Consider the following 26,778-nt stretch of genomic DNA (forward strand, 5'->3'; position numbering starts at 1 on the left):
GAGAGAGAGAAGAAGAAGAAGAAGAAGAAGAAGAAGAAGAAGAAGAAGAAGAAGAAGAAGAAGAAGAAGAAGAAGAGAAGAGAAGAGAAGAGAAGAGAAAAGAAAAGAAAAGAAAAGAAAAGAAAAGAAAAGAAAAGAAAAGAAAAGAAAAGAAAAGAAAAGAAAAGAAAAGAAGTAAACCAAAAGAGTAAACACACTTCCGATGATAGTAATAGAAAACTTGATGCTGTTCATTCCAAACTTAGACATGTGTAGAAAAGAATGCACTTGATTCATGGAAATAACTCTATGGAAGTAGAAACACAACTCTCAAGATGTTAAAAAATAGTTTGCTGAATATAATGTAATGTAATGAAGGCTTCTTTTACTCACCAAAGAAATTAAAGGAACATTTGAGAGTGGGTGGGATTGATGGAGGACAGGGTGTGGGTGGATCATTCCTTATAAGGTGCATTCTTCATTATGTGCCATTTTCTGCATTAATTTTTCAGCCTTTTGGGAGATAGTCATTATCTTGTACTGAAAATAAAAGCACTTAAAAACAAATTAGGATGAAAAAATACCTTAGGCCAAAATAAATAAGTTTCAAGGTATAGCTGAATACTGAGTGTTCACAAAAGGCCAAAGAAGAGGGCTGTAAAAGCAAGTACATAGCACCCAATCTGGACTGTTCTCTGTTTCTGTAAATAGTCTTGTCAGATCACTTATGACTGCATTCATGCTACACAGTCAAAGTTCTATAGTTCTGTGGCAGACATTTTTTTGTCTCTGAAGCTTAGAATGTTTTACTCTCCGGCCCCATTGCAGACAAAAAAAAAAAAAAAAAAAAAAAAAGCTACCTCTTCAAACGACATACAAGACCCACGCTGACCTGCAAAATTGCACTAATCTATGCTCTTGGAACAGAAACCATTGTGTCAAAGAAGTTGAAGAATGGGCCTTTATCTCAAACTACAATAATGAGACTATAGAATATTATCCTGTGTGTTGGAGAATGAAAAATCATTATCCCCAAGGAGGGGACTGTCCAAAAAGACTCCTTCTCCGGAGCTGCGAACATGGGTTAACTGGCCATTTCTGCAGGGTAACTTTGTTGATAGCACAATATGCATGCACTTGTTTCAAATCAAAACATTCCAAACCAGGTTGGGTCTTACATGCAATCAATTAGCGAATCAAAAGAAGTTTCCTGGCACTTTCTCAGGTTGCTGGCCATGTGCAAAAACTCATTAAAAAAAAAAAAAGAAATCAAACTAGAAATTCAAGAATGGTCAATTGGGCCAGGCGGTGGTGGCACACGCCTTTAATCCCAGCACTTGGGAGGCAGAGGCAGGCAGATTTCTGAGTACGAGGCCAGCCTGGTCTACAAAGTGAGTTCCAGGACAGCCAGGGCTACACAGAGAAACCCTGTCTCGAAAAACCAAAAAAAGAGCCGGGCGGTGGTAGCGCACGTCTTTAATCCCAGCACTCAGGAGGCAGAGGCAGGCATATCTGAGTTCGAGGCCAGCCTGATCTACAGAGTGAGTTCCAGGACAGCCAGAGCTACACAGAGAAACCCTGTCTCGAAAAACCAAAAAAAAAAAAGGTCAATTGGACTTAGGCGTGGAAATACTTGAAACCTTCAGCAACTTCACCACAAAACCCTAACTAGAGCCCTTAAGCCTAGCCAGAATGGCAGTATCCTAAGTAGAAATCTGAGGGAGATGTCTCCAGAAGAATTCCAAAACAAGGACCTGAGAGAATCAGAAGCTTGATACCATAAATCTGTAGTCCTCGACCTCCCTAGTGCTGAGACCCTTTAATAGAGTTCCTCATGCTGTGAAGACCCCTAACCATAAAAATTATCTTTGTTGCTATTCCAGAACTATAATTTTACTACTCATATGAATCGTAATGTAAATATTTCTGAAGAGAGATTTGTAGTGGGGTCATAACCCACAGGTTGGGAAACACTGACATAAAGGAAGGCTTCTAAATGAGCCAAGGCATGCCTTTGAGCTGGGACTTACTTGAATATTGCCCACTTGCTCTGGAGGATACACAAGTGACATTCTCTTTGCCAATGCATGATGGTGGCAGCCTATAATCCCACCACTCCAGAAGTAGAAGAAGCAGGAGAATCAGAAGGAGAGAGAGAGAGAGAGAGAGAGAGAGAGAGAGAGAGAGATTTCTCCTGAGATGACTAGATCCAGGGAGCTGAGCTCAGTGGCCAGTGAAACCTGTCTTTGTACTAGAAGGAAGTACATCCAATGACTGTGCACATGTGTGTGGGGGGGTCTTTGGTTTCAAGCTATAAAATCTCATATAGGTAATTAATTTCAGTAAGGAAGGAGATGATTCAAATCCTGAACAATACTTTCATCCCAGCCACTATAAAGAGGATGGTGCAGGGAATAAAGAAGGCGCTGAATAGGAAAGCTAACTAACTAGTAGAAGTGCCACCTAGGGGCCGTGCTGAGACCTGTTTGTTTGTTGGCTTCAGACTAGCCAGGTTCAAATTCCATGCCTCCCACTAATGAGATACATAACTTACTTTACACTGCTTTCTTGGAACATCTTTCCTAGTTAGATATTCTTATCTCCTTTTTACAGATAAAGAAACTGAAGTTTGGAACTATTAAGTGATTTGCTGAAGGTCACAGAACCACATTTGTCTGAAGGCCAACATGGTTTCAAATTCCAAATTCTTGCTCTCTTCCCCATTACCTGATAAGTTTGCTTATCAGGTAATTAGCAAAAGTAGGCATAGCGCGTCAAAGTGACACTTGCGCTGAGGCAAAGGGATAAACTATGCTCCCCTTAATTCTCTTGTTTACAAGACTAATTATCAGACTTCAGTCCCTTAACAGGGACAGCAGCCATCATTTAATGTGAAGCGGGGAAGGGGATGTTTTCAGTTGGAGAATATAAAGAGCAGCGTAGAAAATAGCCCCTGCTGTATTGCTGTTGCTAATTGAATATTAGGAAGGACATATAAATCCTGAACAGCTATTTAATTCATGTGCTGTACTTGGTCATGTTTGAGCCAAGGGGGTATTTTTTCACTCCATGATTTTTCCTTTTACATTTTAAATAGCTTACAAAGTATCAGGTATCCTATGAATCTTCCTACATATTCCATCTTAGTTGATGGTGTCTGTCTCTCATATGCCCTATCCTCCTCATCGCCTTACCATCATTACCTTGGTTAAACCTTCCCATCCCTGTGTTACCTCTTCCTCATTCGGATCTCATGTGTTCTACTTGATTCCTTGATTTTCTTAGCACCTTGGACATACAACTGTATATTTCAGGTCTCATTCACTCGATGCATATTATGTTGTCTGTTCTGCTGTAATCTCTAGATAAAGTTGCTAAAGCTGGCTGGGGAAAATTAAAGTAATATGATGGGTAAATGACAGAGCCTAATGGAGACTCAACTCTGTCTAATATGCACTTGGGGTTTCTCTTCTTAGAGTATGGTTAGACAACAAACACAGAGGCAGTCTTTGAAAGAAGTTTATTAGTTTCCAAGAGGGGTCGTATCATGCCACAGAGACGAATGGAACTGGACCAGGTTAGCTAGTACGCAGAAGAGGGGAGGGGAAACCATGAGCATGGGGAAGTAAAGGAAAGAGCTAAATGGGCTTCAGAGAGAGTAGTGTGAATAATTCCAGCAGGCTCTGGTCAAAGGAGCAATGTATAGTGCACTAGTGCTCAGTGCACTGGGTGACCGAGGACAGCAAAGCAGTGTACCCAACTGTCCAACTGTGCTATCATCAAAATAGGAGATGTAGACAGGAGTTTAGGTTTGTCTATTAAAGGCCAGGCAAATCTTTTATTATCTCTGGAAATCAGCTTTCTGTGAAAGAGACAGATCTTCTAGTGCTCTGGACCTTCCCAAGATGTTAAGCATAATAAAATACAGAAACTTTAATATGCATATTAATGTATATTTCTGTATGTATACACACACACATATATATATAATATATATAGTATATATTATATATATATATATATATATATATATATATATATATATATTACAGATCTCAACACATACCATTTCTGAGGCATCCCATTACATAATGCTTTTTTAAAAATTAGCTAAATTTAGCTAATTTAAAATTAGCATGTATGTACTGCATCCTCAGACTGAGCAAGCCAACCCTATACCCTCACTTACACCGCTAACCTAAAGAAGACTGGTTTCTTCAAACTTTAGTTAATAAGAGCTAATCGTTCAATGGTCATATATTTAGATGTTTATGAAAGCAGAAAGCTCCAAGGAATAGATCTCAAGTTGGAGAGGACTGGTTAAAACACACAGCACTGGGCTCTAGCCTTGGAGTTTCTGATTCAGTAGAGGATGGCCTGATATTTGCATTTCTTTTTTTTTTTTTTTTTTGGTTTTTCGAGACAGGGTTTCTCTGTATAGCCCTGGCTGTCCTGGAACTCACTCTGTAGACCAGGCTGGCCTCGAACTCAGAAATCCGCCTGCCTCTGCCTCCCAAGCGCTACGATTAAAGGCGTGCGCCACCACGCCGGGCTGATATTTGCATTTCTAACCACTTTCCAGATGATGATGTTGATGCTGGTCTAGAGACCACATTTTGGAAACCACTGACTTAGAACAACCATAATTCTCTTTACAGTGCAGTAAAGTGAGCTGAAGAACCAACAAAGTTAAACACTAAACACTGGCATTGTAAAACTAACATTGACACTCAGAATGTTTAACAGCCAGTGTGCATGGCACTGACCAGGTGTTATGTTTTAGGGTGAGTGTCCCCCAAAGTACCATGTACTGAAGGCTTGGCTCCCAGCCCATGGCACTTTGGGGAGGAGGCGGGACCTTTCAGAGGTACAGCTTAGTATGTTTTTCCCCCAACCCTTGGTGTGATCCCTGAAACAGGATTTGGGATTCTGTCCCTTTTCTCCCCCTCTTTTTGGCATCCTGGCCATGAGATAGTTTCATCATCCACTACTGCCTCACCACAGACTTAAAGGGGCAGAGCCAATTGATCATGGGCAAAAAGTCATGAAACTGTGAACCAAAACAAATCATTTTCTCTTCTTAAGTGTACTGCTTGAGGAATTTTTGTTACATTTTGGAAAACTGATAAACATTCCAAAGGACTGGATCCAATTTCAATGGCCCCGCTGTACTTGGCACCACTTCCCAGTTGCTGGATCTGGAGGGTCACAGAATAACTGGCATGCATCAGGCTGTAGGAGCCAGAGCTTGGAAGGAAGCATCTCAATGTTTAACAACAGCTGCAGCCAAACTGGTAGCAACCAAAAGAGCTGCAGTCCTGAGTCAAAATTCAAATAGACTTTTGTTTGTTTGTTTGTTTGTTTTTGGTTGGTTGGTTGGTTTCTGAGACAGGGTTTCTCTGTGTAGCCCTGGTTGTCTTGAAACTCACTCTGTAGACCAGGCTGGCATCAAAATCAGCAATCCACGGCTCTCTGCCTCCTGAGTGCTAGGACTAAAGGCTTGTGTCACCACCTCCCAGCTTCAAACAGGCTTTTCATGCTGAGTGAAACCCTTCAGTGGTTGGCTGCTGTCAGCACTTAGGGACAGTATCAAAATCCTTGTACATGCAATATCCTCTGAGCTCATATGTACGTAGCTCAATTTACATCTTACACATCAGCAATTCTAAGCTCCTCTCCATGCTCAAATAGTAGTAGACCAGCTAAGGCTTTTACCCTTTGAGAGGAAAAAAATCGTCTTTTGCCTGGAAAACTACTTCCTCAGGAAACTCAGACTCATCTCTAAAGAATCAACACGGATTTACTTAGAAAGATCTTTCCAGAGCATTTTTTCTTCCCATTGTCATACTTAAGAAAGTAATGTAATACTCTCTTGGTGGAAAGTGTCCCCGATTACAAGGCTGGAGAGATAGCTCGGTGGTTGTGGATCAAGTTGTAAGCTCCAGCTCATGATGGTCATGGACTCTCGCCCTCTAAAACTGGAATGCTCAAATAAATTCTTTGTTCTATAAGTTCCTTGGTCTAGGTGTCTCATCACAGCAATAGGAACAAATAAAGAGGCTCCGTGAAGGTTAAACTTTGGCTTGCAACCCACTCTAACTTAGTAATATATTCAGTGAATGTTTCCCAGAAGAAGAAGAAAGCCCACAAAACTACATTATCCAGGTACCCCTAGCAGCTAAATCTCTGGTAGAGTCTATCAGTAGGAGTCTGATGGGAGACTAGAAACCAGGTTTTATTTTTCTTTCCTGTTCCTGACTTTATCCAGGGATCTAGAAAGTAAGTAGGAATGCCTACAAAGGCAGCAGCTGCTGCTGCAAATGAGACACAGCCTAGGAGTCTGGCTCCAGCAGCCACAGAGACAATAGTATCTGGAGCCCAGAACTGCAGCAGTGGCATTAGACACGAGGGCCCCAGAGTCTGTGTCATATTCCCTTCCAAATTTTGGTACCTCAGCCTTACCATTTAGCAGTCTTTATGTTCTAGGTAAGTGCATCTCTTTTGGTTCTCCCATCACCCCTGTAACCAATTCCTCACATTAAATCTGTCTGAAATACCAAGAGTGGTTTCTGCATTGGTGGCCAAACACTCCTGAGTACCCTTCCCTTTTCTTTTCTTGAAATTCCTAGCTGCTTCATTCATGGTGATGTATATGGCTGTGCTGCCAGGCAGAACAGCACAATGATGGCATTAGTGAAGGACATGGTACCCGAGGGCAAACTGGTTGGTTTCTAGTACTGTTACTTACTGCTGCGTGACCTTAGTGAAATCGCCTAGTCACTCACAGTCCCAATATGACAAAGGTAGACAGTAATAGTTTCTACCCAATAGGGTTACTCTAAGATGAAGGAATAAACATAGTGGTTGAGAGTGTGACTGGTATTATAATTGCTTTTATATCTTGTCATTAACAGATATACTTGTAAATGTTTCCCATTTTTTTATTGTTGTTTTTTTTTTCAGAACAATCTATGCATATGACAAGTATTCAGTACAGCAATAGCCTGATGACCCGAGTTCAATCCCTGGGATCCCCATGGTAGAAGGAGCAACTCCAGCAGGTTGTCTTCATACCCATACATACAGAGGCATTCATTCATGTGTATGTGCACACAGAGCAAAAGCAACGGATTTAAAAAAGAAAAAAAAAACTAAATGAATACTCAGTGCAGACCTGAATAAGGGAAGGAAAATGTGAAGAAGGAAGAGGAAATGATGACAGTAGAGAGAAATGGACGGAAAGGGATGTTTATAACCACAGATTTGGTGCAGAATATTTGGTTGATTCTTGTGTTGATTGTCCGCCTTTTTGCTTGTTTTTAGAGCCTCACTCCATATCTCACATCAACCTCAAGCATATTGACCAAGCTGGTCTCAAATTTCTTGGAATCCTCCTGTCTCCTGAGTGATAGGATTATATGTGCACCACCATGCCAGGTCACAATGATTTCTTAATGTCACCTCATCTCTTATCACATCTTTTGCTCTTCATTGTAAACACTAGTCACCCTCCACTCCCTGGCAATTAATAAAGACAACCAAATGTGAACATACACAGTCAGCCTGAAAAAGCAAAGTTCACACTGTGAATTTTGTAGCCAAGAGAAAGAAAGCAATGCTACGACGATTTTTTTTTTAAACCTAGAACAGTTGCCATAGTCAAGGACAAGAAGGAATGAGTTTCTTTCAAAGTAGTAGTCACTGATTGTTTTCTAAATGCTTCATGAGTTATCATAATAACTTACCTTTAGAATACTTAATGTCAAATGACAAATGCTCTCTGATATACCGAGTCTTGTTTTGTTTAAATCAAGACATATATCTCTCTTCTCTGGAAGTTTCTTCTAATAGAATATTCAGCTGGGGGATGGGGGTGGGGTGGGAAAAACAGTGAATGTTCATAAAATAAGTAAATGAAACTGTTTTAGTTAGGGTTTCTAATGCCGTGAAGAGACACCATGACCACAGCAGCTACTATAAAGGGAAACATTTACTTAGGGCTAGCTTATGGTTTCAGAGGTTTAATCCATTATTATTATGACGGAAAGCATGGCAGCTTGCAGGCAGACATGGTGCTGGAAAGGAGCAGAGTACTACATCTGAATCCACAGGCAGCAGAATGAGACTGTGTCATGCTGGGTGTAGCTTGAGCAGACATGAGACCTCAAAGCCCGCCTCCACAGTGACACACTTCCTCCAACAAGGTCATACCTACTCCAAGTTCACACCTCCTAATAGTTCTACTCCCTATGGTCCAAGCATTCAAACACAGGAGTCTATGGTGGGCCATAGCTATTCAAATCACCACAGAAACTAATATTTCTACATTTTAATTGTTAATTTTCCATTTATATATATATATATGAAAGTATTCAACTATAAAAGAGCTGACTTAATACTATGTAATGGTTGTCATTATTCTTCTAAGTATAGCTCAACAAGTGTTCACTAGTCATACAGTTTGGCAATATATGAAATCAAATTCAATACTATTTTTTATTTACAAAAAAACCACTATAACTCCTTAATCCAATCCTTACATTATAGGTCTGATTAAAAAAAACAACACATACCAAGTAGTAGTCCAGTCTCATACTATTTATGAAATCCAATACAATCTATCCTCCTTCATTACAAATATACCTCATAGCCGGGCATGGTGGCGCATGACTTTAATCCCAGCACTTGGGAGGCAGAGGCAGGCGGATTTCTGAGTTCGAGGCCAACCTGGTCTACAAAGTGAGTTCCAGGACAGCCAAGGGCTATACAGAGAAACCCTGTCTCGAAAAACCAAAAAAAAAAAAAAAAAAAAAAAAAAGGAAAAAAAGATAAGATCCTAAAAACAAATATATCTCATGCCCACCTGCCAGGCCAGAGCACAATTCAGAATTCTCAGATTCCATGGAGTTCTAGGTAGAAATATGGTGGTGAGCTGGTGCTGGACATCACCCCACCCCTTCTCTACACACACCCAACATCCTAGATAATGGGTACTGGAATAAAAAACTGACAAAAAAACCTAATGGCCACTAAAAGTACAAGTTGGTTTTAAGCAAATTTTGATATGATAGTTTGAGGTTTGTAGATACATTTGTACATGCTGTTTTTTGTGTTTTCAGGGGTACATGGGTGTGTCCCATTAGCAATGAAGATCCTTCGTTCCATGACAAGGGGCATAGCTCAAGGATAGCCAGCATGGAGCATGAAGCCAGGACCCAGCACAAAGACCTCTTGCCCGGGGCTCAGGGCTAGACCACAGCTCCCATCCAACACACCAATGTAGATTAAAATGACAAGATTATTGTCAAGCAGAGAAATCAAGATCCTAGGTGCCTGAAATGAACTATCAAGAGCCCTGACAGCTGAATGAGAGAGGAAAAGACCTTGGTTATGGGTTCTTCCAGTAATTTATGCAAGCAGACAATGTTTTTCAATTTGTCAAATCCTAGGAATATTTTATTACGTTATTATTATATAAAGTACACCAGGTGATGTATGAATCTTGAAAGTGTAATACATTATGCAAACAGAAAAAAAATCATTTGTCTCTCTAAGGAGGTGAAAAACACTATATTACACAATAAGCTGCTTTGCTTGAATTCTAAGCCATGAATTCATTTGAACTTTACTGTTAAGTTTCCAAAACCTAGCATTATTTAATGGCAATAACTCCCAATCATAACCATGCGGATGATCAATTCCATCTAATCTCCCACGTTCCTTTAGTAGTGAAAAAGATGCAGTATTTTTGTTTGAAGCCAACACACCAAGTCCCATGGTATACTATAATTAAGAACAACTGTTTACTTTTTCTTAAATACAATACCCTGCACCCCCACCTCAAAAACTAGACATTAAAGTACTAAATATAATGATCTTGGTAAGCCAAATTGCTATGTTCCTAGCAGCCCTTCCCTGCTGTTTCCCTTAAACATTTCTATCTGAAATGATAGAAAAAAGAAAAAAATAGAAACCTGGGAAATATGCAGCTAAGTACTTTGACCATATCTTCCACCTAACCACCAGTGTTTCCATTTGAGCACTTAAAAACATTCACTGCTCTCTATATATCCTTTGTTCCGTCTTAAACATTTTTTTGTTTTCACGCACACTGTTCTAATGTTTATGTATACACCAGCCGAAGAGTAAATGGGCAGATGATGGGATCTTGTTGAAATTTTTCAGTCTTTTTGGTTCCTTTAATAAACATATAAAAATATCCAAGATGTTATTAAATAAATGATCACCTCATGGTCTCGGTAAACTATGAAATACAAATTAAACACTCTGAACCAAGAATCTGAAATTCAGAATGCTGCAAATTTTAAAATTTTGAGTTACATAACATCAGAGGGAAAATTCCAGGCTTGGTAGGGCACAGTTAAAATGCAGATAGACTAAAAGATCTTTATACAAAGGTACCTTTAAGCTATGTATATGAAGCATGACTTGTGGCTCGTGGGACCTGGGCTAATGTATTAAATATTGTATTAGTCTGTCTTTAACTGCTATGACAATCTAGTTTTAGACTGAACGCTTTACAAAGAAAACAGGTTCATGACCATAGTGCTGACTTCTGCTCAGTCCTGTTGAGTGCCTTCTGGCTACATCACAACTTGGCAAATGGCATAATGGCAGAAGTACATGCAATGAGAGAGATTAGGTGGCAAAGCAGGACGGCAAGACATGAAAGCTCGCTTGCTTATCTATCTATCTATCTATCTATCTATCTATCTATCTATCTATCTATCTATCTATTTGTATTTTCGTTTTTCAAAACAGGTTTTCTCTATAAAACCCTGGATATCTTGGATATGCGCTATAGATTGGGCTGGCCTTGACCTCATAGAGATCTGGCTGCCTCTGCCTCCCAAATGCTGGGATTAAAGGCGTCTCTTCTACCACCCAGCTAGCTCACTCTTTTATAACAACCCATTCTCTCAAGAACAAATTCATTCCAGAAGACAAACAGTGCCTTCCAAGGCCAACACAATCACCTAATTACCTCTCAGTAAGCCTACCTCTAAAAGGATCCTCCAGCTCTATATTTCCACACACAAGCTCTAGGGGAAAAAAAAAACACCATCCAAACCACAGCATACATTTTTTTTATATTTAACTGTTCCTAGGAAACACTTTGTGTGGGGGATGGATTTCATATGCTGAAATATTCAGTCCACAAATCTCATAACCTCAGCTATAACTGTAATATTTGATAAAATGTGTCATTCAAAGTGTTGCGCGCCCCCTCGATCAGCAAGGAAGACACAACCACTAGTTCTTCTAACAGCAGTTTATTCAGCAAGCTTCAATCTTCATCTCCATCTTCATCTCCCTCTTCATCTCCCCCGAGCCCCAGGGAAAAGCCCAATATATATATGCATTCACACCAACCAATCACACCAGGCAATGGAGCTTAGCCAGGTGAGTGAGCTCAGCCAATGATCAGCAGGGATAACAGCAGCAGCCAAATAAGGACTTGTTTATTATAAGAACTCTCTTCCTATAGGCACCATGTTGGGGTGCGGCCCCAGGGGCTGTGGCTCCCCACACAAAGCATCTTTACTAATGTACTATGATGTGACTGCTTAGCCTGATTCCAACACAACTTAATACTAATTTACTATTTAAAGTTAATGATTAAAGATAAATTCCAGAGTGTAAGATCACTATATATTTCCAAGTGGGACAGAGTGGCTCCCCCTTGTAATCCCAGCACTCAGAGAAGGATCAGGAATTCAAGGCTAGCCTTGGCTACATACCTCCAAACACAGCCTAGGCTACATGAGATCTTTTCTTAAGGGAGGGAGGGAGGGAGGGAGGGAGGGAGGGAAGAAGGGAGGGAGGGAGGAAGTGAGAAAGGAAGAAAAAAAATCCAGCTATGTTGTGATTAACTTTTTCCCTTTTGGAGACATTTTTAAGATAAAACATCCATTGACAATCTGTAGCCACATCCACACACACACACACACACACACACACACACATATTTGGTATAGACCCATCAATTTTTACTTTCTCAAAGTCTAAAGCAACTGTTGAACCCAAACATATGTCCATGAAAAAAAAAGTTGTCGTTTTGTTTTGGACATTTTTTTTCTTTTGCTTGCAGTGCTGGAAATGAAAACCAGAGCATTGGGCACACTGCAAGCATGGGCCTATATCCCCAGCCACAAATGAAAACAAGTGCTTCTCAATCATGAAATGGATAATCTAGCCAAATGTTTTGGGATTAGTGGCATGCACAACAGAAAAAGAACGTTTTAACAGCTCAAAGCAACACTACTGTTGCTCACCGCTTATGACATTTTTTTAAGAGAAGAAGCCTAGAGAAGTGAAAGGCCCAATTACAAAATACAAGAGTTTAAGACACTGAATATATATATGTGGAATGGTTTCTAAAATAAGACATAAACACAAACCAAAAGAAACAGTGACAAGTTTGAATGCATCAAATTTTAAAACTTTGTATCCAAAAATATGGTTAAAAATGAAAAGACAGCTACAAACTAAAAGGAGACATGCCAAAGTATAGACAAAAAAGGAGGATTTGGGGAGGAGGAGATGGCTCAGTCAACAAAGTGCTTGCTGAGCAAGTGTGAAGACCTGAGTCTGGATCCCTAGAACCCACATAATAATTACCTGCCCCTAGAGGTGTTACAGGTGTGGCCTCTGTGTCACATGAGCTGCGGTAGGTGGCAGAGAAAAGAGAGATTATGTCTGTGCTCAGTGTTCTGATCCATGAACATCTAAGATGATTAGTAGCCAGCCTAACATTCCCTGAAAAAGTGAGCCTGAGACAGCCACCAGTCTAGTACCTAGCAGGCCCAGACAGGCTCCTAAGGCAGGTCGTGAGATGGAGACTGCCCCTGGTAGGAGGGAGCCTGGAACAGATGAGCGCCATATGGGGCCAAGCAGGCAGACCAGGTGAGGAGCAAGCCTAAGGTAAGCATCAGTCCAGCACCATGGGGCCCTGACAGGGAGCTAATGAGATGACCACCAGTTTGTCTTGGGGAGGGGGAGGGGGAGGGAGCAGACCATACTCAAGATAACCTCTGCCTGGTGCCACAATGCACGAGTGGGGTGTAGCACTTCTAAGATGACCTCAAATACTCAGAGACCCACTAAGAGGACTCCACTAAGAGGACTAAATGGTGGAGAAACGCAAGAGAAAGGGAAACAGAAGGATGTGGGCACCATGAGGAGAGGCAGAACTGGGATATTTACTACTCAGGGGTAGTAAGGAACAACCTGATGTGAGTATCTGGTGATACCACCTAGGACCATGGTTAGGTTCTGGCCTGGCCTGCCTCCAGAGGCCACATCTGAGTGTGTTGCCCTACAGCAGCATGAATCAGTTACCATTAAAGGCCAGGTACAAAACAAAACAAACAAACAAAAAAAAGCCGGGTGTGGTGGCACACGCCTTTAATCCCAGCACTCGGCAGAGGCAGGCGGATTTCTGAGTTTGAGGCCAGCCTGGTCTACAGAGTGAGTTCCAGGACAGCCAGGGCAACACAGAGAAACCCTGTCTTGGAAAAAGAAAAAGAAAAAAAGAAAAAAAGAAAGGCCAGGTACACCAGGTACACTCCTTGGTCTGGGCTGCAGCCTGGGGACATGTTGATATCTGCCGTGCAGTATTGGCAGACCCCTCGCCTTGGCATTATGGGAGAGCTGGCCCTGGGGACAGGAAAGCTGGCCCTGAATGTATGAGCATGGGAGACCTGGTCCTGCCACTGTCTCCCGTGCACTGGCACAGAAGAGGGAGAGATACCCTCCTCCCCCCTTGCTTCTTCCCACCCGTGGCAGTTGGGAGTTCTGGCCCTGGGCACATGAGAGCAGGAGAGCTGCCCTCACCCCTCACTAGCTGCAGCACAGTAGAGGTGATCCTGATAGCAGGGACACAGGTGAGATGGTCCTGCCACTTGTCTGCTGTGGTAACTAACATAGGCAAGAGATGTCCCCTCTTGCCCCTTGACACCTACAGCAGGTAGGAGAACTGGTCCTGCCTTTGCCTACTGCACCACTCAGGAGAGCAGGCCCTGCACCTTACCTGGTCAGCACAGTAGAGCAGGCCCTGGCTGTGGGGGTTGGAGGTGAGCTGGCCGCGAGGGTGAGCATAGGAGAGCTGGCCCTGCCATTTGTCTGCCTTGTGGTGACAGGGGTGAGGGTGAAATGTGCCCCTGCCCTCACCCCTTGACACCTATGACATGTAGGAGAGCTGGCCCTGCCCCCTTGCTAGCGGTGACATTGCACAGTCCAGCTGGGGCAGGGTAGAAGAGCTTGTCCTGATGGTATAGGTACAGGAGGAGAATTGGTGCAGCTCAGGTACCTATCAGGCCCAGATCCAGGGCTGTGAATTGGCCATCTCAACATCTATTCCATCGATGAACTGCTGGAGTGTGTGAAGGTTCTGGGCCTACAGATACAAAACTACAGGATCCCCATGACACAGGGCACCAACAGGATATCCCAGAGGAGTCTCAGTGAGGATCCAGTATTTCTAGTATAGCAGAAGCCAGAGGCCTAGTACCAAGTCATCGTAATGGACATTTGCAAGCAAAGAAGTGTGGGAAAAGGGGTATACTGTGCGAGTAATGGTGACACACTACAGTTTCCACAAGATTTTTTTCCTGTTGGGGAGGAGGTTGCAAGGGTGGGAGGCAAGTATGAAGGTGGGAGATGAGTGGCACTGGGATGCATGATGTGAAGTTCACAAAGAACCAATAAAAAAATATTTGTTAAGTTGGCACTGAAGAATCCCAGTGCTGGGGAAGTGGGGGAGGGAGGGTCCCTGAAGCTTACTACTCAGTCTGTTGTGTCTAATCAGTGAGGTCCAGCTTTAGTAAAACTCTGTCTCAAAAATAATGGGAAGAGAAATTGAGAAAGTTATCCAGCATAGACAGCGGCTCTGCAGACACATGTGAAAGGACATCCACATGCATTCAAACATACTCAATAATATCCCTACAATTTAAAGAAAAACATATCAAGAAGAGAAAAGAGACCCAAGACAGGAATGATGTTAGCTAAGGCAAGGAAGATCTTGTGTTCTAGTCCAGAGGAAGGGAAGGAAATAAAGGGACAGAATTGTAGGTCACCCCTGCTGATTTAGCCAATTGCTGTGACCATATCTGGGATTTATCAGCTTTTCATGTGAAGTATGAATATTCCCTAACTTCTTGTTGCTAAAATTTCTTCCCAGGAGAGGGAACATAAACATCTACCCTTCCTCCTAAGGTTCCAATGACAAACCAAGGTATAATTCCATCAGAGTTCACTCTGAGGATGTAATGAATTTATTGGGCTTCCTTGCCATATAGAATGTTGGTGCTCCCCCAATGCAAAAAGCCACACTGGAAATTCTCCACACATCAGGAATGATGGCTTTCCAGTAACCACACCAATGAACCTTCTTCCTCTAGGTTTCCCCAACCTATATAGTCTAGGCCTTCCCTGAGGCCATGTGTACTTAGGGCAGTGCTGCACACAAGTAGGGAGGTGCTGACACTCGATGCGGGTTTCACGATCTGTCATTTTCCTCTTTGAGGAAGTGTAACAAACACAGTCGGAATGATTTTTACTAACTCTGAACTCCCTAAGATAGCAGTTGCTTGGCTTAGAGGAAAGTTCTGTACAGCGCTTCTCCATTGCTATTTCCCCAGTAATGTTATTGTAGCAAACTGGTTTTTCCATGACGATGTTTGCATTAATCATCTAAAGTTTGAAAGCTTTTGCATTTAGGCTTGATTAAATGCCTTTGTTCCAGCAAAGAGAAAGCCATCTACCCATTTAGTTGTTCCTTTCCTTCTTGATACCAGTGACCAACTGAAACAAACTGCTCATTACTCTATTAGCTTGAACTGTCTACTAAGCCAGTTACTGGATCTTACATAGGCTAATCTTTAGACCTATCATGTATATTTTAATACATCCCAACAGCACCCTCCCCTCCTCCTCCCTACTCTTTTAAGTCCCCACCCAACCTCCCCTCCCACCTCCCCCTCCCCAGATCCATGTTATTGAGCACTAACACTATGCCCACCAACCCCTGATGATGTGCAGGTCGGCAGGGCATGATCTTGAGTTTCTAAGAGCTCACGCAGCTTTTCAATACAAATATCTAACCTTAACCAATTTTATCATACAAATGGTAGACTGCCCAGCTCTTCCTTAAAGGAGCCCTTCCTAGACAGTCAAGAGCATCTACCATCTTTAATGCCTTCATCTAGTTATCTTTTAACTTGGTGTTGTGGAGAAACTAAAGGAAAAAGACTGGGCATTTGGGAGGAATTAAAGTAACAGGTTAGTGATTGTGAAGTCTTCGGACTTTGTATTATCCTTTGGATTCTAATGCTTGATTTATGGTATATTTTAAAATCTGATACTTGCTAATGATAACAAAAGATAATCTCTGAGCAATTACTTTGTGCCAAGCACCAACTGAAGCACAGATTATGTCACTGGAGTGAACAAATCTGGGCAGAAGTTCTGCTGTCATTCCTCCCCCATGGATGCACACACAAAGGGCCAAGGTTTGACCAGAGTCAGGATTCAGGCCAACACTTTGGGTCAAGAGATTCTGCTTAAAATTACTTTCACACCCTACATCCCAGGAAAGGTCTTTGCAGGAGCTGGTGTTGCATGGCATAACTGCAGTGTGTACATGGAGTGCTTTTGGTTTGGGGTTTCTTGTCACATTTTCATATACATATGTAAAATGTAATTTCAATACTGTCACCCCTCATTACCCTCTCATCTTCATTTCCCTTTCCACTGATGAGTGTGGGGAGGGGGAATGTGAAATGGCCCTTCCACACTGTTGGTGGAAGTAAACTGAAAAAAGAGAGTGTAAACTGAGGCAGTCACTATGGAAATTTGTATGAAGGGTCCTCAAAAAAAAAACCCTAAAACCTAAAAATGGAAGTTTTATATGCTTCAGTTCTCCCACTTGACAATATCCCCAAAAGACTATTAAGTCAGCATACAATAAAAGACACCTGCACATCCATGCTTACTAATATTCGTAACAGCCAGGCTATGAAACTAGCCTAGGTGCCTATGAACAGATGAAGGGATACAAGATACTGTCTTCACCCCATTTGTTAGCATCAAGCTAGCTTACTGGTATATAACCCTGAAAGAGATTTTTTTTTCCTTATTCCCTTCAACATCTTAGTTTTTTCACTGAAAACACTGATTAGTCCTTAGATTTCTAGATAAAAATCTCATGTAAAGTGTGGCGAGTTTAATTTGTTTTCCCAACTCTTGCATCCCCTAACATGCATATTTGTGCTATGACTTCATGATTGGCAGAGAATTCTGTCGCTTGACCTTGGGTATGTTCAGACATAGGGCAGTTAGACATTAGCATGCATGGCATAAATCAAGGCTGGACCATGACATTCTTTATGTGCTTGCCCTCTTGCGCATCTGCCTGTCAGCAGATGTCTCAGGTAGCCATTGCTCTAAGGAGGATGAGAGACACATGGAACAGACCTAGCTCAGATCTACAGTTTAGAGCAGAACTCAGTCAGGCCCACCCTATCTTAACCCCAGCCCAGCCCACAGCTGCTTGAGAGAGAAACCAACAGCTGTTGCAACAAGCAGCTGAAACAGCAAGTTTGCTTGTTATAAAACAGTAAACACTTGATGAATAAAAATTTCCCCACTGGCTATGTGTAAGTTATCTTCATATTATCCTAAGAAAGTTTTCTTTGGGCACATAGTCCTGAAGGTTCTAATCCATAATCAGGCAGTCATTCTGGGCTTCTAGAAAGGATGATCCATCATAGCAGGAGTGTGTAAGTGAGCAACTCACTGATATCATGAGCCAAGAAGCAGAAAGCAAGATAATGAGTCCCACAACCTCTTTAAAGGGCATGACCCCATCACACCAAGGACCTGCCAATAGACCCTTTCTTTCATAGGTCCACAGCACTTTCCCAGCAATGCCACCCGGAGGGACACACCTCTAACACAGAAAACCTCAGCAAGAATTCTAAAGGGCATTTGTATTGATTCCTTAGAAATGGTTTAAGAATAGACCATAAACTGGGTCACTTTAGTAACAGAAAAATTATTTTCTCATAGTTTGGGAGAAGTCTAAAAAAATCAAAGTTGAGGAAAAGCTTCCTTCTAGAAACTGTGAGGAAAAATCAGCTTGATGTGTTCCTTTGCACATTCCTCAGCTTGCAAAATAGTATTCTCCTCATATCCTCACGGGCCTCAAAATTCCGTTTTTAATAAGACCATCCATCAGCCATATCAAGTGAAAGGTCCACTGAACATCTCCATCTTAACATCTACAAGGACACTAGTTCTAAACATTGTAGCTGTAGGCAGGGTGGCCAGAGTAGGACTTCAGCACCTTTGAGCGAGAACACAATTCAACCCAGAACACCATACCAGATCTTTTTTTTTGGTGGGGGGGGGGAGGGGGAGAAGGGTGTGTGAAAATAACACTGAACCGGTATGATAGCTTTTGGCAGTAGGAAACTGATGATTTCACCTTTCTATATAGCTCCAATGGGCTATAAAGCATGATAGGTTTGCTATGGCTTCTAAATATTAAGCATTTAAAATCTATGGCATTTCATTGACTATGTCTGCATTGTGTATATGTGAAAATAGGAGAAACATGTCACAATCCTTGTGTAGAGGACAAGTTGTGGGAGTAGTCCGCTCTCATCACTGAGTTCCACCACGTGAGCCCTGGGGTTCAACCTGAGATCAGGCTTGGCAGAAATCAGCTTCACCAGTTGAACCACCTCACCAACCCCAGTGTTAAACATTTTATCACACACACGTAGCAAATGCTCTTTGTTCCTGCACATCCCTTAAACTGGTATGCTTTCTTTATAGCTTTCACTGTATTAAGCCTACACTTCCCTTCAGACTTCTACTTCCAGCAGTTCTCCTAATGCCCTGTTACTGTGGGCCAGTGTATTACACTTAATTTTCTTTGCTTCTAAAGAGGCTGCCTACACATTCTTTCCTTTCCGTGTTCCCCTGACTATACTCAACACTTGTCTCCTCTGGCCCCCTACCCAGCTACTGCAGCAAAAGTGCTTTAATAAGTGCTGCGGAGAGCTGTTCTAGTATGTCAGAATGGAATTGTGTGACCTCTAGCCTTTTCCTTTATTACTCTTTGAATTTTCAATAAACCTGCAAAGGACCTGAGCACAAATTGAAATTTGTTCCAGTGTTTACTCTTGACAGAAATAAGCATACTCACCTAAATCCATAAAATCAAAGCACTGTCCAGGGTTCTGTAAATTGCATGTTTACTTGGGTCAAGAACACAATCCCTTATCCTATGTTTCAAACTCTCAGTGCACAATGTCTGAACACAGAACAGGGTTCACAGTCCTTTCCAAATCAAACAGATCCGAAACACCTGCACTGCTCAGTCTCCATCTCTGGAATTCTACACTGTCTAGTGACTTTCAACTGGTGGGAGAAGGGCACAGTACTTTTCAAAGACACCTTGGGAGCTTAGACGGGAACATCAGATTAGTGGTTTGTCGGACTACTTTTCAGTTTTTAGTACAGGGATTGAAACCAAGCCCTCGAACATGCTGGCAAAGCACAGGACCCACCAGTCACACTTCTGGGCCTACATTCAAGTAAGATTCACATTACTAATCATTAGAAATGAGTTAGGAACTTGTGTTAGAAATTACTATAGCAACACCTACTACTATTTTATAAGTCTGCATATAGCAATGCATCATTGATATTTAAAATTTAAATTAAACTTAAATTTAATAGCAGTTCATGCTGCCACATTTATTTTTTTGTACAATGTGACACACACACACACACACACACACACACACACACACAAATTGCCCAGGAAAGCCAGAAGAGGGTATAGGATGCCCTAGAGCTGCAGTTACAGGTGGTTATGAGCAACCCGACAAGGATCCTCTGCAAAAGTAGTACAAGCTCTTCACCACTGAGCCATGGCTCCAGCCCTCCCAGCTCTACTTCACCACTGAGCCATGGCTCCAGCCCTCCCGGCTCTACTTCACCACTGAGCCATNGCTCTACTTCACCACTGAGCCATGGCTCCAGCCCTCCCGGCTCTACTTCACCACTGAGCCATGGCTCCAGCCCTCTAATTCACTTGACAACTTGACAGCATTTCTCCTCCAATATAGGATCTAGTTTAGACCAGAAATGGCATTAAGTCATCTGATCTACAGAGCCTCTTTAAATCTGTAGCCTTTCACAGACTGATTCTCTTAACATGACTACTTTTAAGATTCTTATTTTGTAGGTATGTGTGCCTAGGTGTATGTATGTATACTATGCGCATGCCTAGTGCAGTCAGAGGCCAGAAGAGGGACTCTTCTGAAGTTACGCATAGTTTCAAGCCACCTGCTATGGAATGGTAACTGAACCTGAGTCCTTGGAAACAGCAAGTACTTTTATCCACCAAGTCATCTCTCCAGGCCCACATCAATACTTTTACTAACGTGGCCAAGATTAGACTAGGCCAGGAATAGCAGTTGCCTAGCACTGTGAACTCCCTGCCTACACACACCCTATATTTGAGGAGTACATAGGCTTTAGGGTTCAAAGGGTTCGTGGTTAGGTTCAGGTAATCCATTCTCATTCTTACCCAAGTACTGTATAGGTGACAACCTAAGACAACATCTGGAGGCACATGATGTCCGCTTGTCCCTTGGGCAAGTTGATTTTAGGCACCTGGTCAAAGTTGTGTCCAATGTCTCCACTTTTCTCTCACAATGTGTAACAGGATAAATAGCCTACCCTTGATAATAATGTGTATATCCTAATCCTCAGAACCTTACACAAATGCTGCTTCCTATGGCAAAGTTGACTGTAGATGTGTTAGCGGGGCTAGTAGTCTGGATCATCCAGGAATGCTTAATGCAATCCCAAGAGAAACACAATACCAGAGAAACCCAAAAGAAAGAGCGGTGTGACAACTGCTACACTGAAGGCTTTGAAACTAGAAGGAACTGAGAGCCAAGACATGAGGACCACCTCAAAGAACTGAAGTGGTAGCAAATGTATTCTTCCCGAAGAAACCAGCTTGGTCAATAACTGGGAATTTTAGATATAGAAGACTTAGTTCAGATTTTTTGAACTCCCAAACTGTGTCAAGAAACTACATTAGCAGGAATTTGTTAAAGGAATAATAGGAAATTAGCTTTCTAAAGCCCCATAAATAGGGTCCTGTCCAAATTTCCTTGATATACCACTAACAGATGGACTCTGCCTCTGTCTTCACCGATTACCACTACTACTTTACTTCACTGATTCTACTACTTTAACACACATTCAGCACTCCAAAATAAGAGCCTATCTGTGTAGTTAAGTCCTTCTTTCTATACTGTCCATAAACGCTCTAGATCTCCGGACTCGAAAAGATTTTATTTCTATAGTGTATGTGTGGGGGTATAGAGTGTATGTGTGGGGGTATAGGTGTATGTGGGTTCCTGTGGAGGCCAGATGATGGCATCAGATCCCTTGAAGCTAAAGGTGAGTATTGATGCTAGAAGATGAACTAGGGTCCTCTGCAAGAACAATAATCAAGAGCACAGAGACAGTCTCAGACTATAAACAAGGAACCAGGATAAGCTATGAGCCCTGCACTCTAATTTGTGGTCTAGCTGGCATTAAAACCAAGGCAGTCCTCCCCATGCCGGTCAAAAGACAAGGGAACACTAGGTACAGGGAATCCACTTAGTATTGGATCAGGCCAATGAAGAGCTAATAGGGAACAAAAGGATGTGGTCACAGAAGTGGCCACCTGCAGATCTGCCATAAAATTCCAGTTTTCTAGCCTATTTTTACATGCTGTCCCAAGTTTCTAGTCTCCTTAGTTACATGAAGAATGAACCCAGCAAGGAAGGACTGGGCTTTGAAGTTTCCTTTCACATGTTGGGACTGCACTCTTGCTCAGAGCAGGCCACACTACCCTCTTCACACCAGTTTGCTTGCAATCTTGAACAAGCCCAAATTCCTTCAAGCCACCCTTCTTTTTCCATGGTCTAATTAGAAAAAAACTATTCTAAATAACTTACCCATTAGAGTGCATTCTAAAGTCTAAACTATTTCCTATGTGCTGAACTTTCTTCATCTGCCTCATCACACTAAGAATAACGTCCAGTGATGACTGGCAGAATCAGAACCCAGATTCTGGTGTGTCTATTCCTTTTCACCAAGACACTATCACTGCAGACTTGAAACACTCAAGCAGCTAATAGACAAAAGATGCAAGATATATAGATTTCTGCTGTAGAGACAATTTGAAATAAATATTGAATGTGATGGGGGCCAGGCAAAGCATGAGATAATTTGACAGCTTCCCTTAACATTGGAAGGATACAGATGGGAAGAGTCCGAGTAGCTATTTAAACTCAGACACGCAAAAAGGAGACCAAGGTGGTATCTAGAGAAGAGAGGATCATGGAGCTCAAGAAATGGATCAGAAGTTGAGATGGGGGGGGGGCGTTTAGAGAAGAAAGGAGACAGGGAAAAGGGTTAAGAGAACTTACTGCTCTTCCAGGACCCAAATTTGGCTTCTAGTATCGACCAACAAGCTCACAATTGCCTCTAACTCCAGCTTCATGGAGTGCACTAGCATGCACATCCATGCACACACAAACCTACTTATATAATAACCTTTTGTAAAATGGAGGATATGAAACGTGCTAGGGCTACATATGTAGTCAGAATCACTCAGTGTGAACCTAAGCAACCATCATAACCCTTAACTGAGATGTAAAAGTATTATAGAACAAAGTAAAAAAAAAATCTCTAAGAAAAAATTAACTCCAGAGTCAAAGCCAAGTTTTTTACTATCTGGGGCTTTCTATCTCTGGGGAAAGGGGTGGAGCAAGTTTCTCATGCTCTTTTCTTTCTGGAGGACTGGAGTCCTTCAGTCAACAGGCGAGGTGGCCTGCCTCCTTACACAGGAGAGTTCTCAATTTGCTTATTCTTTTACATTCCTGAGCCAAGCTGCAGAGGGCCTACTCCCTAATGCTTCATCATGAAGGAATTGCTCTCTGAAATGATCACATAGTTGGTCATTTCACAGAAAAACTGCCTGTATTAGTGAGCCAGCCCAAATATCCGGGGGACCTACAGATGCATGAGATAAGTATACCTGCCCAGTCACATTAATCATTTTATTTCCCAGGGAAATCACAACCGAAGAGTATTTGAAAAGCTTTCCAAAAGCACTGGGCTATTTCTTGCTGGTGTTCTATTTCTCATTTTTGAAATGAGTAAAACAGAAATCAGTGGAATGGCTGCATCAGGTAATTGAGATTTTAAATGGTTTTGGCTAAGGAAAACTAGCCTGCCAGAGTTGATTTGCAGTTCTGAGAGGAATGAAGGGAGCATGAAGGACAATGGTCCTTACCCAGGTTCTGCAATGAATCCTGTTCAGTCGGAAACCTTCACGGAAAAACATCTGTATCCCCCTTTTCACTGGTTTCTCACTGAAATTTAGCATTTCCCTCAAGTATGAATGTAGGTGACAAATCATGTTATTACTGGCAGATTCTATGACTTTGTCAAATAGAGAAATCAACACCTTATCACATTTCAGTACAGATCTTACGAATGTTTACCCTTATTACTACATCAAAATTACTCAATGCACCACTCTATCCAGCTATGCAACAAGTTAAAAAAAAACAACACAAATATTAAACCATAAATTTTTGAAAACTAATAACAGCTTTCCAGTTAATCTTATCTACTAGATTTATTTTAAAAATGTTTCCAAGAAGGAAATCACTTTTCACTCAACAGTTCTCAAAGCAATCCAAGGTACAAGAAGTGTTAAGAAATCCTGACGGGGATTACAGATTGCTTAGTGGTTAACAGCACTAGCTGGTCTTCCAGAGAACTTGAGTTCAATTCCTAGAACCTATCGCAGTTAACAACTATCTAGTATCTCCAGTTTTAGAGACCCCCAACACCCCCTTCTAACCTTTAAGGGTGTCAGCCACACAAGTTTAAACATATATGCATGAAAAACACCCATACACATTAAAAAATTAGAACAGTAAGTATTTTAAAAAAACCCTCGGGGAAGCCAATAGTGGTATACTCAGGAAATTGGAGCAGAAGAATCACAAGTTCAGGGCCTCCCTGAGCTATCAGAATTTAAGGTCTAGCCTGGACAAACTTAGTGACACCATGCATCAAAATAAAAAGAAAATTAAGGATAGAGCTCAGTGATAGAGTACTTGTCTATCACACATGAGGACCTAGTTCATTACCAGTACAAATCCTAGAGTTGGGGGGGGGGGTGTTGGCCAGGCACTCTAAGGAATCTTCCACCTACTGAAACCTAAATTTAAATTGCAGTCCTAAAAACAAGTCGGAGATACATGTCCATAATCCTAGCCCCCACGAGGTAGAGGCAGGAGAATCTGGAGTTTGAGGTTATCCTCCAGCTACCTATATAGCAAACTTAAGGCTGCTCTGGGATATATAAGACCAAAAAAAAAAAGTATCTGGCTATGGAACCCTCAGGCACATTTACCCTTTGACTGCTGGCTAGCCTACTCAATGATATCAACATCTCATTTAGAACAGTTTTGAGACTTAGCAAAACACCAGAAATCAATATGGCTTATTAGCTAAAATTATTTCATGTATTTGGTAGAATGATACTATGCAGGGAGCTTAAGTGATGATGGCTGATCGGTTAAGAGCATTTGCTGCTCTTGTAGAGACTCTGGGTGTGAGGGTCTGCATATGCTTGGTGCAGGGAGTGACAGGCTCTATTAGGAGGTGTAGCCTTGTTTAGAGTAGGTGTGCCACTGTGGGTGTGGGTTTTTAAAATGTTCCTCCTAGCTGCCTGGAAGTCAGTCTTCTGCTAGCTGCCTTCAGAACAAGACCAGGAACTCTCGGCTCCTCCAGCCCCATGCCCACCTGGATGTTGCCATGCTCCCTCCTCGATGATCATGGACCTGATAATGGGGCTGAACCTGTAAGCCAGCCCCAATTAAATACCATCCTTATAAGCGTTGCCTTGATCATGGTGTCTCTTCACAGAAGTAAAACCCTAAGACAATGGGTTTGGTTCCTAGTACCCACAAAGCAGCACATGGCTGCATGCAACTCCAGTCCCAGGGGATCTGCCACTCTCTTCTGACTTCCTCTAGCACCTGTGATATATACATATATGCAGACATACATTTTTTTTAAGGCAAGGCTTTAAGACAGTAGGCAACCAGGTTGTCAGGTGTTTCTTCATGGTCACATAGCAGCCCCTGCGTAATAACAAGACAACACTGCTGACCAATTGGCTTCTAGAATAGTATGCACCCCCAAAAATTATGCTGTCAGAGGGATTTAAGTAGCTAGTTCCACAATGAAAACAAATACTGTTGCCTTTTCTGAGCAAGTCTTGCCAGAGAGAACCCTTCAGTGGCAATAAAGTGCTTTGAAATGGGAGCTGTTGCCAGGGTGGTGGTGGTGGCACACGCCTGTCATCCTAGTACACAGGAGGCAGAGGCAGGTGGATCTCTGTGAGTTTGAGGCCAGCCTGCTCTACAGAGTTCCAGGACAGTTGGGGCTACACAGAGAGCCCCTGTCTGAAAACAAACCAAAAAGAAAAAAGAAAGGAGAACGAAAACAGGGCTATCAGATGAACCACACTGTGAGCAGCTCAGAAAGAGGCCAAGCCAGAACATAACACATACTTTCCTTCCCTCTCCCAGGCATAATGGAGACAGGATGAAATTGATCGATTTATTGAGAGACAGATGACAGGCAGAAATACAAACTCTTGTGTCAGCAATAGTTAGGGAAAGCAAGGACATGACTATTCAAAGTCTACAGGAAGGAACAGCACATTTCTTTTTCATTCGGATAGTAATGTTCTAGCCCATTAAAAACACCACCAACCCAGCCTTCCCCTGGCCCAGTTGGATCTCTTTTATAAATATTCAATCACATTTCCAAGAGAAAGCAGCATTTCATGTCTTAATAAATCAATTCTTAGTATCTGCTGTGAACAGAATTTAAACTCTATCCATTTGTTTTGTCTTTCATTTAAAAAAAAAAGCAGGACACATAATATATTCCACTGTTAAAAGAAACTTTTACACTACATAACACTACAGTTATTAAGAAAAATAACAATGCTGGATCGATTAGCATTTTTAAGAGGCAGCCAAAGCGAAGGTGGGTTTTATTACAGCACAGGGTAGGGAGGGTGTTGGTTCAGTTTGCATGCTTCAGTGTTAAAATAACAATGACTCAAAACTGAGATCCACCTTCAGCAAATTAGTCACATCTGAATTCACTTTTATCACTCAAGAGAAAAAATTATTTCTTCCTCCTTTCCTCAACACCACTTCCTTCGTTTTCTCCCAAATGTATCTTCCAATTAGTCGCGCATAACCTTATCCTCTTCATTTCTACCACTGGTGCTTAGCAGGAACTGAGTCACCAGACTTACGAGTGGATCTGTGGTGATGCCCTCAAGTTACTCTTCAAGTATCAAGCAGGTCAGGCCTCTCATTAACATTACCCCAACAGCTGATATACTTGTTTTCTTTACTTAAATGGTAACAAGAATTAAGCTGCGTGATGGTACAAGCTCAGTTCTTGCGAGCTTCCAGGGAAGCCTAGGCTACATAATAAGCTCCAGGTTTACATACCATAAGAATAACAGTACAGTGGGTGAGGGAGCAAGTGGCCTTAACTAATATTCTAACTGTAGCAGTACATTTGTTTTCAATTATCCACAATATACAGTTTTCAAAGCACTGGGGAAGAATTTGGATGGAGAAG

The 26,778-nt window shown here is 41.9% G+C and overlaps 1 non-coding gene across 1 annotated transcript; it reads left to right on the plus strand.

Moving 5' to 3' along the window:
- Window positions 1-12,620: 12,620 nt before the first annotated feature.
- On the plus strand, window positions 12,621-12,753 carry LOC115063221. The gene has a single exon (XR_003843103.1). It is a non-coding gene; the product is annotated as a small nucleolar RNA SNORA17 (small nucleolar RNA).
- Window positions 12,754-26,778: the final 14,025 nt, after the last annotated feature.

The sequence above is a fragment of the Mus pahari genome, chromosome X, assembly GCF_900095145.1.
Source record: "Mus pahari chromosome X, PAHARI_EIJ_v1.1, whole genome shotgun sequence".
Classification (NCBI taxonomy): domain Eukaryota; kingdom Metazoa; phylum Chordata; class Mammalia; order Rodentia; family Muridae; genus Mus; species Mus pahari.